This window comes from Octodon degus, unplaced genomic scaffold (genome assembly GCF_000260255.1).
Source record: "Octodon degus isolate 3935 unplaced genomic scaffold, OctDeg1.0 scaffold00216, whole genome shotgun sequence".
NCBI lineage: Eukaryota > Metazoa > Chordata > Mammalia > Rodentia > Octodontidae > Octodon > Octodon degus.
In genome coordinates, this window is record NW_004524792.1 from 1,034,248 (window position 1) to 1,043,623 (window position 9,376).

At 45.3% G+C, this 9,376-nt stretch overlaps 1 pseudogene; it reads left to right on the forward strand.

Moving 5' to 3' along the window:
• The first annotated feature begins 3,209 nt into the window (after positions 1-3,209).
• On the forward strand, positions 3,210-3,749 carry LOC101588978 (annotated as a pseudogene).
• Positions 3,750-9,376: the final 5,627 nt, after the last annotated feature.

A 9,376-nucleotide genomic window follows, 5' to 3' on the forward strand; every position in this document is an offset into this window, starting at 1 on the left:
GAGGGAGGGAGGGAGGGAGGGAGCCAGCCAAGGGAGGCAGGCAGGCAAGCAGGCAGAAAGAAAAAGGGCGAGAGAAAGAAATACCATACAAAATTTACACAGAGGGGCCAGGGAGATGGCTCAGTAGAATAAGTGTTTGCCTGGCAAGCACAAGGGCCAGAGTTCAATCCCCGGTTCTGCAAAATAGAATAAAATAAAATTTACATAGAGCAAAAAATGAGAGTAGTGAGGACTAGTTTGACTGACACAGTATGAGACCTTGTAGAGGACTTCACAAGCACATGCTGTCAGTAATTTCAGTTACCCGAGGGTGAAATACTATGTTCTTTCAACTTGAGTACTATACAGTCCTTTGGTACCCTGGGGGTTTGGCTGCAGGAACTCTGGAGCACAGACTGCACAGGCTCACACTGTCCTCCTGCCATCTTTGGATTACCGATTGAACACCATGTCAATGCTCATCAGTGGCTCTTATGCTGTCTTGTTCAGGGAAATGTCTGCTCATTTCACGTGGGTGTGGGAGCTGTGGATGTGGTGAGATGACTGTGTGTTTATAGAAAAGCCCCAATCACTGGCAGATTGTGAATGACCACTATATATAAATGAGCATAAAGGTAAAGTTCCAATTACACAAAAACACTGCTTTATAACTGAGTTGCTTCATTTTTAAACAATGTAAATGGTATGTAGTTTTATTCTCAACCTCAAGTGGTTCTTTAGTTTTAGTGCTTCTAAATTTAATCTTTATTTTATGGCCATCATACCATAGTATCAGCTCAGATAATAATTCTGTATGAGTTATACCAGTATTTCTTTCAACAACCTTTTATCCAACAGTTTATTTAAATAACTTTAAACTAGGCATGGTAGTGCATGCCTGTAATCCTAGCACTTAGGAGGCTGAGGCAGGAGGATTGAGAGTTCAAGACCAGCGTGGGCTACAAAATTAGCTCAACCTGAATTGAATGAGATCCTGTCTCAAAAAGACAATAAATAAAGTAACTTTATGCCCTCTTAAGATAATCAGCCTAAAGAACTTCAAATATAAACAGCACCAGTGGCCATCCCACACAGGTGTTCTACAAATGCTTCTCCCTTCCTGTAAGTATTAGGATAGTTTAGGCTAGAGTATGCACATGTCTGTACACGTATCTTTCCCAACATGAGTAGAAACTGCTCTGGAAGAATATACTAGGATATATCACCATGTCCCTCTGGGGAGAGATGGTGGATGGCGGAGGCAACCAGGCAGAGTAGACTCACACTTCTCACCCTTATGTGCCTGAGCATTTTATTCTTCAAAAAATACCCTAAATGCTAAGTACTTTTTTTTTTTTTTTTTTTTTTTTAGCTGCACCAACGATTGAACTCGGGACCCTGTGCTTGCCAGGCCAGTGCTTTTAATAAAAAATGTAATCACATTATTTTCATCTCACCCAGACCCATTTTTAGTGAGTTTGGTAAACAGAAGTATATTAGGTTCAAATCTTAGCTCTCTGTCTGGAACATAGCTGTAAACCCAAAGTGCCTCAATTTGTCTGCTATTATTTATCTTCAGGCAAAAGCCTAAGAGTATCAGAATAAACATATCCTCCAAATAAAAATTTTAAAGGCCTGAAAGGAAAGGTTTTTAACTTCTTAACAATTAGGTCTTTCCTTAACTGTTTGTAAAGACCTTCAGAAAAACATAATGACATTTTAAAAATTCCATAAACTCAAAAGGCCAACTAGAAGCCAGGGAAAAAATACTGGCATGACAAATAAAAACATGACAAATACTTTATAAAAGTACTTTTAATAAAGCAGCCTTGAAAGTAAGAGCCCAAATCCCTAAGACTGGTACAGTAGAATAAACCCGATTTGCAAACAACATAATGTTGTGATGCTTGCTTGGGCCCATCTAGACACCTATTTACACAACTTTTTAAATCTCCCCTAAAGCAGCTAACCTACAACTCCCCAGGGCTCATCGCACTATGGGACAGAAGGAATGTTGCAAAAACATTTATAGGCAAAGAAATGATTATAGCTGCTGCCACTTCAAGCAACAGCAACAGGGCAAACATACTGACCAAGTCTGGAGAGAAAAGGCTAAAGAACGAAAGGACATGTGACAAAAAGCACCTGGCATGCCTGGAGGTGTCAAAGACTCCCAGGTGCTGTCCTGCATTCTTCAGTCTTGTTTTCTTTCTGACCGTAGGCCAATCTGTCCTAACTGATCCACCTTCGTGTCCCTGGGTCTTCTCAGGCTCCTCACAGTAGCTGCTATGTACTCTAGTGAATTTATTTCCATAACTAACCTTTTCAATGCCAGAATTTCTGATTCATTTTAAAATAATTTCTCTTTGTTGGTATTCTCTTTTGATGACTGTTCTGCTGTTTTCCTTTTGTTCTTTTTTTTCACGGTACTGGGGGCCAAGCTCAGGGCCTCCAGCATGCTGCCCGCGTTCTGTCATAACTCCCCCAACCCCTTCTTTTATTCTTTTACCACTCTATTCTCAACAGCACTCCCCAGCCAAAAGCCACATGAAAGGAGCCCCGAAAAAAAAAAAGAGGGAAGCAGAAAGAATCATTGAAGTAACAGCCCCACACATCCCAATTCAATGAAGCAGCTCAACAAATTCCATGTGGATAAAGTCAAGGCGATCCATAACAATCATAAACAAAGAGGGGAGAGAAAGTGGTTCATCAGGAACAGCTGACTTCTCTTCAGAAAGGGGGAGATCAGAAGGCAAAGGAATGACACAAAGTACTGAAAGAAAAATCCTATCAAACAAGAATTCTTTATCTGGTAAAACTATCTTTCAAAAATGAAAGATTAAAAAATTAAGACATTTCTATATTAAAAAAACTGAAGTCAGACATGATGGCACACACTTCCTAAGGCAGGAAGATCTCTCTCAATATGAGGCCAGCCTGGTCTAAAAAGCCCCTCTCAGAAAAAGAAAAAAAAAAAGCTAAGGAAAGCCATCATCTGGAGACCTATCCCAAAAGACATGCTGGAGTGAGTCCTCCATGCTGACAAGGGCACCAGACAATAATCTCCTACATGTATGTTAACCAGGGTTGTCAGACAAAGCCATATTCTCACTTCTGACACGTATTTTTCTTCCACACCAAAACTCTTCAGACACCAATTATCTTTTAATTCAACTAAAAGCTGGCATGCTTCCTTTCCAGCCTCGGCCTCGGACCGTGCAGCCACCGTGATGTTGATGCCCAAGAAGAACCAGATCGCCATTTATGAGCTCCTTTTCAAGGAGGGGGTGATGGTGGCCAAGAAAGACGTCCACATGCCCAAGCACCCGGAGCTGGCAGACAAGAATGTGCCCAACCTTCACGTCATGAAAGCCATGCAGTCTCTCAAGTCCTGAGGTTACGTGAAGGAACAGTTTGCCTGGAGACACTTCTACTGGTACCTTACGAACGAGGGCATCCAGTACCTCCGTGACTACCTCCACCTGCCCCGAGATTGTGCCTGCCACTCTTCGCCGCAGCCGGCCTGAGACTGGCAGACCCCGGCCCAAAGGTGTGGAGGGCGAGCGGCCCATGAGGCTCACGCGCGGGGAAGCCGACAGGGATGCCTACAGACGCAGCGCCGTGCCCGCTGGTGCCGACAAGAAGGCTGAGGCGGGGGCCGGTTCAGCCACTGAATTCCAGTTTAGAGGCGGATTTGGTCGTGGACGTGGTCAGCCACCGCAGTAAAGTTGGAGGACTTTATTTTCCATTGAATAAATGTAGCCAGAAAACGTGGAAAAAAAAAAAAAAAAAAAAAAAGCTGGCATGCTCTTCCAAGAATCAGTCAGATTCCTGAGGTGTGAAGGGTCTATCCCCAAGACTGCCTCACTTCTGATGCCAGTCACATGTGCCATACTGCCCATCACCCGCACTTCTGACCAAGCAGTCAGAAATCCAGGGTCCCAAAACTTCTGACAGATTCAGTAACTTGCAAAAATGGCTCACTAATTTCTGGGAAATACCCTATTCACACTTACTAGTTCATGACAAAGGATATAAAGGACACAGATGAGGACTAGAAGGGTCACAGGGGCAGGAACTCCTTCCTGTGACATTAGGATGCAACAGCCTCCCAGGACCAGGTGGCACTCAGCAATCCAGCAGTGCTATGAAGCCCACTGTTCAGAGTCTTATGGGGGCAGCATCTCACAGGCTCAAGAGCACTCCTCACACACTTCTGCTCCCATCCAGGGCTGGGGATAAAAGTTCCAACCTCCAGTCTACATGGCTGGCTTCTCTGGCTAGCAGCCCCTATTTTAGAAGTTATTCATGGGTCCACTACATTAGCATAAACTCAAGTATGCCTGAAAGAGGCCTACTGAGAGTAACAAAACACTCTCTGCTCACCCATGGATACATATCAAGGCCGAAAGAGGGTACTCTCAGCCTTACATGTCCTATGACTTTATACACACACAGACCCTAAGATAAAGTTTAATGTATACAGTGTGCACAGCGTGGTAGATTGCCAGCTGGTGGTCAACTTGTTACACCCAGCTGAACTGAACCAGCATGGTGCTGGGTGTGGGAGGCCCACCTAAGGATTGTTGCCAGCAGAGTAAGAGGTAGAACTAAAGAAACTGTAGAGAAGCTGCTGGAGCCGAGGGAAGCTGCTGGCTGTCTTGGGCTGCTCTGCTGGAGGACCTTGTCAGGCTGGCTTTCCTGATAAACTTGGCTGTTCTCGTCAGAGGAGGAGCTCAGGACCTCACTGTTCCTGAGGCTGGCTACAGTTCACTTTGGGGGAGCTCTGGTCCTCATCCTGAGCATCACTTCCTGGCTCTGGAGAGAAAGATGGTGCACTGCTCAGCCTGCTGGAGAAGCTTTTCACGTTGGCTTTCCTGATGGGAACTCAGCTGTCCTCACTGATGGAGAAGCTTGGGACCTGGTGCTGAGGATGGCTGTGGTACTTCTGGGGGAGCTCTGGTTATCTTGGGCACTGCTCCCTAACTCCAGCTCAGATCCCTCAGCCTGCTAAGACTGATCCTTCATCCCGCTGGCATAGACCTCCTAGTTTTCACCAGTGACCTTTGGGCCTTTCCAGTGCAGATCTCTGAAGCTAGCCTGCACGAGACACTGTCATGGGCTCTAAACCTCCAGGTGGACCTGTGAGAGGCACTGTTATGGGCTCTAGGTCTTCTTCAGCTGGACTCAAAGAACAGGAGGATCAGGTCCTTAGCTGGATTCTTTGTTCTTTAGTGTGTGGACAGATTTCCTGCACTCTTGCATATAACTCTTCCAGTGATTATAAAATAATCTTATGTGTCCTGTATTGTATGTTCTCCTTGCAAAAACCCTAAACCACAACACACAGTAACAAAGCAGCAATAACTAATGATAACACAGGACAGTGCTAACAGCAGACTAATAAGTTATATGAACGTGATCTCAATTCTCAACATGTCTTACTGCACTATAATGGCTCAAGATGGTACAACCCTAAGTGATGAGATGAAGAGAGGTGAGTGGTGCAGTGTTGTGTTATGTCACTGCACCAGGGTCATCAGAACACCAGCGCTGTAATTCCACAACAGCAACTGGTAACTGAGGTGGCTGCTATGCGACCAATGGGCAGGCAATGCGTACAAGTGGGTATGTGTGGGACAAGGGGTAAGTCATGTCCCAAGCAACGCAGATCAAGATTTCATCACACTCCTCAGACTGTGTGCCACTTAAAATACATGAATTGGTTCTTTCTAGAATTTCCACTTAATATTTTTAGACTTGTGCTTCAGCACAGGTAACTCAACAGCTAAAAACAAAACTGCAGAAACAAGGAGATTAACTACTGTCTTCAGGAGATGCCAAAAATCCTAGAAGTTCTGGGCTAGCAATCAGGAACAAAGACTAAATACTACATACATTTTTAGCATATGAAACCCCAACAATTCTACTCTTTGGAATATATCCAAGGGGGGGAACATGTCCACACAAGAGCTATATATGAATATTCACCCAGCACTATACAGAGAAGCCAAAAGTATTAAATACTCACTAACCAATAAGTAGATGAACAAAAAATAACACAAGCTCAGCTACCCTTGTCTGAAATACCTGGGACAATAAATGTTTGACATTTCAGAGTGTTGCAGATTTGGGGATTCTGTAAGAATTCTACTGGACAGGCATTAATCCAAAAACCTCAAACTACAACACTGTGGAGCATCATGAATTTGGTATTTTCAGATCAGGGATGCTGGGGAGATAGCCCAGCAGTCTAAACACCTGCCTGGCAAGCACAAGGACCCAGGTTCAATCCCTAGTACTGCATGCTGTGGTTCTGGGCATGCCTGCCAGCCACCAAAACCAGGCGTGATGGCACACACCTGTAATCCCAGCTCTGGGGAAGCTGAGAGGATCACTACAAATCTGAGCTGCACAGTGAGACCCTGTGCCAAATAAATGATTTTTTTAAAAAAGGTTAGCATGCAGGTCAGTGGTAAAGCGACACTGACCTGGCATGAAGCCCTGGGTTCAATCCCCAGTACTAAAAATAAGTCTTTCTTAAATCAATGTTTTCCTGTATTTAACTCATTTTTGTTTTTTCTAGAAAGTCACAAAGTAGAATTTCTTTAAAAAAAAAAAGACCTAAGGGGGCAGAGGGGTTGGCTCAGCAGCACAAGCACCTTCCTGGCAAGCTCAAAGTCCAGGGATTCAAGCCCCAATACCAAAAAAAGTAAAAATAAAAATAAAAAAGACCTAAGGTAAAATCCAAGTCACTCTATCTAGTTATATCTCCTCTCCTACCCAAATCCAGCTGTTGCTGAATCCCATAAATTGCATTTGATAAATATCTTCACTGTTAACCTACTCCTCTGTATCCCAACTGACACCATCTACTCTAAGCTCATCTGTTATTACAAAAATCTCCTCAGGGTTCAATCCCCAGTACAGCATGTCTCGATGGCCACAACGGCTCCACTCCCCAACATGCTGACCCTGCCACCCCTGGGTGTGGTGATACATGCCTGTAATTCCAGCAATGGGGAGGGTAAAAACAGGAGGATCACTAGGAGTCTGAGATGTGTAGTGAGGCCCTATCCAAATACATAAATTTAAAAAAAAAAAAAAACCTCCTATCCAGTCCTTCTGCATTCAATCTTACACAACCTCCACACTTTCCACAATCTGTACTCTGAATTCTAGAATGATTTTTCTGAAATGAAAACATCATGCTTCTTCCCTGAGTAATATCCACAAACCCTATTATTATCCCTAGGGAAAAATGCCTGGCAGGTAGTGCTTTCAAGGATCTACCTGCAGCCTTGTCCACTACTTACAACAGCCACAGTGGTGACAAATTTCCCACTTCTCAAACTATCCCACATTCTCACCTGCCCCATGTCATGGTCCAACTTTCCCTCAGAGTAAGTTCCTTTCTTCAATCTCTGTCTCAGTTCCTCAGTCACACCTAGCTCTGAAGCTTCAGGTACAATAAAATATGTAGTATCTAATATATCGTCCGTCACAAAGAGAGTTAGAATGAGTTAAGCCAATTCAGATATTTTTTGTCCTGTCTCAGTGACTGCTACTTGCTTAAGAAAAAGCTGAAATTTCTCCAATGATGTACAAAAAACTATCCTAGCCCATAATTTTGTCCCTGCTGACCTTCTCAGTCTGTTGCCCCCCCTCTCACCCTCCCATCTTACACGCTAACTAAATAACCTTGAAGATCCTGTAGTACAGTTTTGGATGCTTTTACCCACGCTGTTCCTCCTAAGTGTCAATCATTTCTATGCCTGTCCAGTTCTCTCCACCTTCTATTTACAGATTTTCTTAACTACTATCCCTCTCTACAATCTCATCTTCGGTTCCTGCCTTCTTTGTACATCCTTGAACACAAAGGCCTTCTCGCATCAATCCTAAATACATATTGTACTTCTGGGCGGTGGTGTGGCTCAGTAGTAGCATTCTCCTAACATACCCAATACCTTAGGCTCCCACCTTGCAGTAGGGGTAGTGATGGCTGTTCAAGGCTGAAGAGATTAAACTTGAGTACCTGAAGCCAGGGTTGTCTTATGCATCTTCACAACTTTCTCACCTGTGGAAGAACCTATCACACAGTAGTTCTGTATTCTAAACAATTTGCATTTTCCCTGTTCCTTCTTACACAGACACAAGCATCTATGAGATGTTTTCTTTTGAAAAAGAACATACTTTCAGGTAATATTAAGAACCCAATTTCTCTTTGCCAAGCAAACAACTTTGCAACTGTAACTGTACAAAATAAACATGCACTTTCTCATACCACACCTAAACTGGAAAGAAAATCTCTATAGATCCGTAATAAATATTATTTTGAAGAGGTGGTGAATTTAAGTTCTCTTACTTCGTTTCTAGGTGTTTTTTAAAAGTACTTATCTGTATTTACTATTAAACTAGCCTATTCCCTTGGACGTTGGGACGCTCTGAATAAAAAGTGGGATCTACCCCACTTCCTTCCTATCCAAATTCTGCCAGGACAGCTCATTTTTAAGAAAATGCCCAAAAAGAATTACTAACAAATCACCTACACAATTCCAAAGAGAAAAAAAGCTACATTTCTTACTTGCAGTTTCGTTTCTTCTTTTAGACGTGCTGTCTCCCCGAAAACCAAACCACAAGTGGGGTATTCCTTATCACCAAACCACAAGTGGGCCTATTCCTTATCGCTGCTAGTTATCTTGTGAATAACTGCCAAAGATGAAGAAAGCACTGCAGCATTCAAACCCATCCCTCGAACAAGAACTCCGTGAAAGCGTCTCCAGCGGCACTAGACAGTGCACCAGGCCGGTCAGTCCCTCGAACTAAAAAGTCAGCTATCTGCAAGACGCTACCGGGCGGCGGGGCAGACGCTGCACACGAGGAGGGCCGCCCTGGAACACTGACTCTCAGAGGCTGAACCTGCGGCGCCGTGCCGAACAGCCAGGTGCTGTAAGACCTGTTTCACCGGCAACCAGAAACACGGAAAGGCCGGCGAGCCGACCTCAATTCAGGGTTGTGTGGCCGGCCGACGCACCCTTGGAAACGCTGGAAAGGGAACGCTGGACTCCGGGTCGGCCGTCCACCCCGCTGGACCCGGCGCGGGCCCACGACCCGCAAGCGCCCCAGCCCGGGCCGAGGGTGCGCGAGGCGAGGGCCCCTCCTTCCCGCCGCAGGACGCGGACTGGGGGCAGGTGCGCGCGGGACGACCACCCCGCCCGGAGGGCCGCGCGCGGGACGCTCGCTCGAGCGCTCTGCGGGGACAGACACGCCCCCGCCGGCCCCCGCTCGCCCTGCACCTCTGGCCCCACGTCTGCGTCCGAGCCCGCGCTCGCAGCGCCTGACAGCCTCAGGGCTGCCCGCACTCGGGGCACGGCACCGCCACCGCCACCGCCACCGC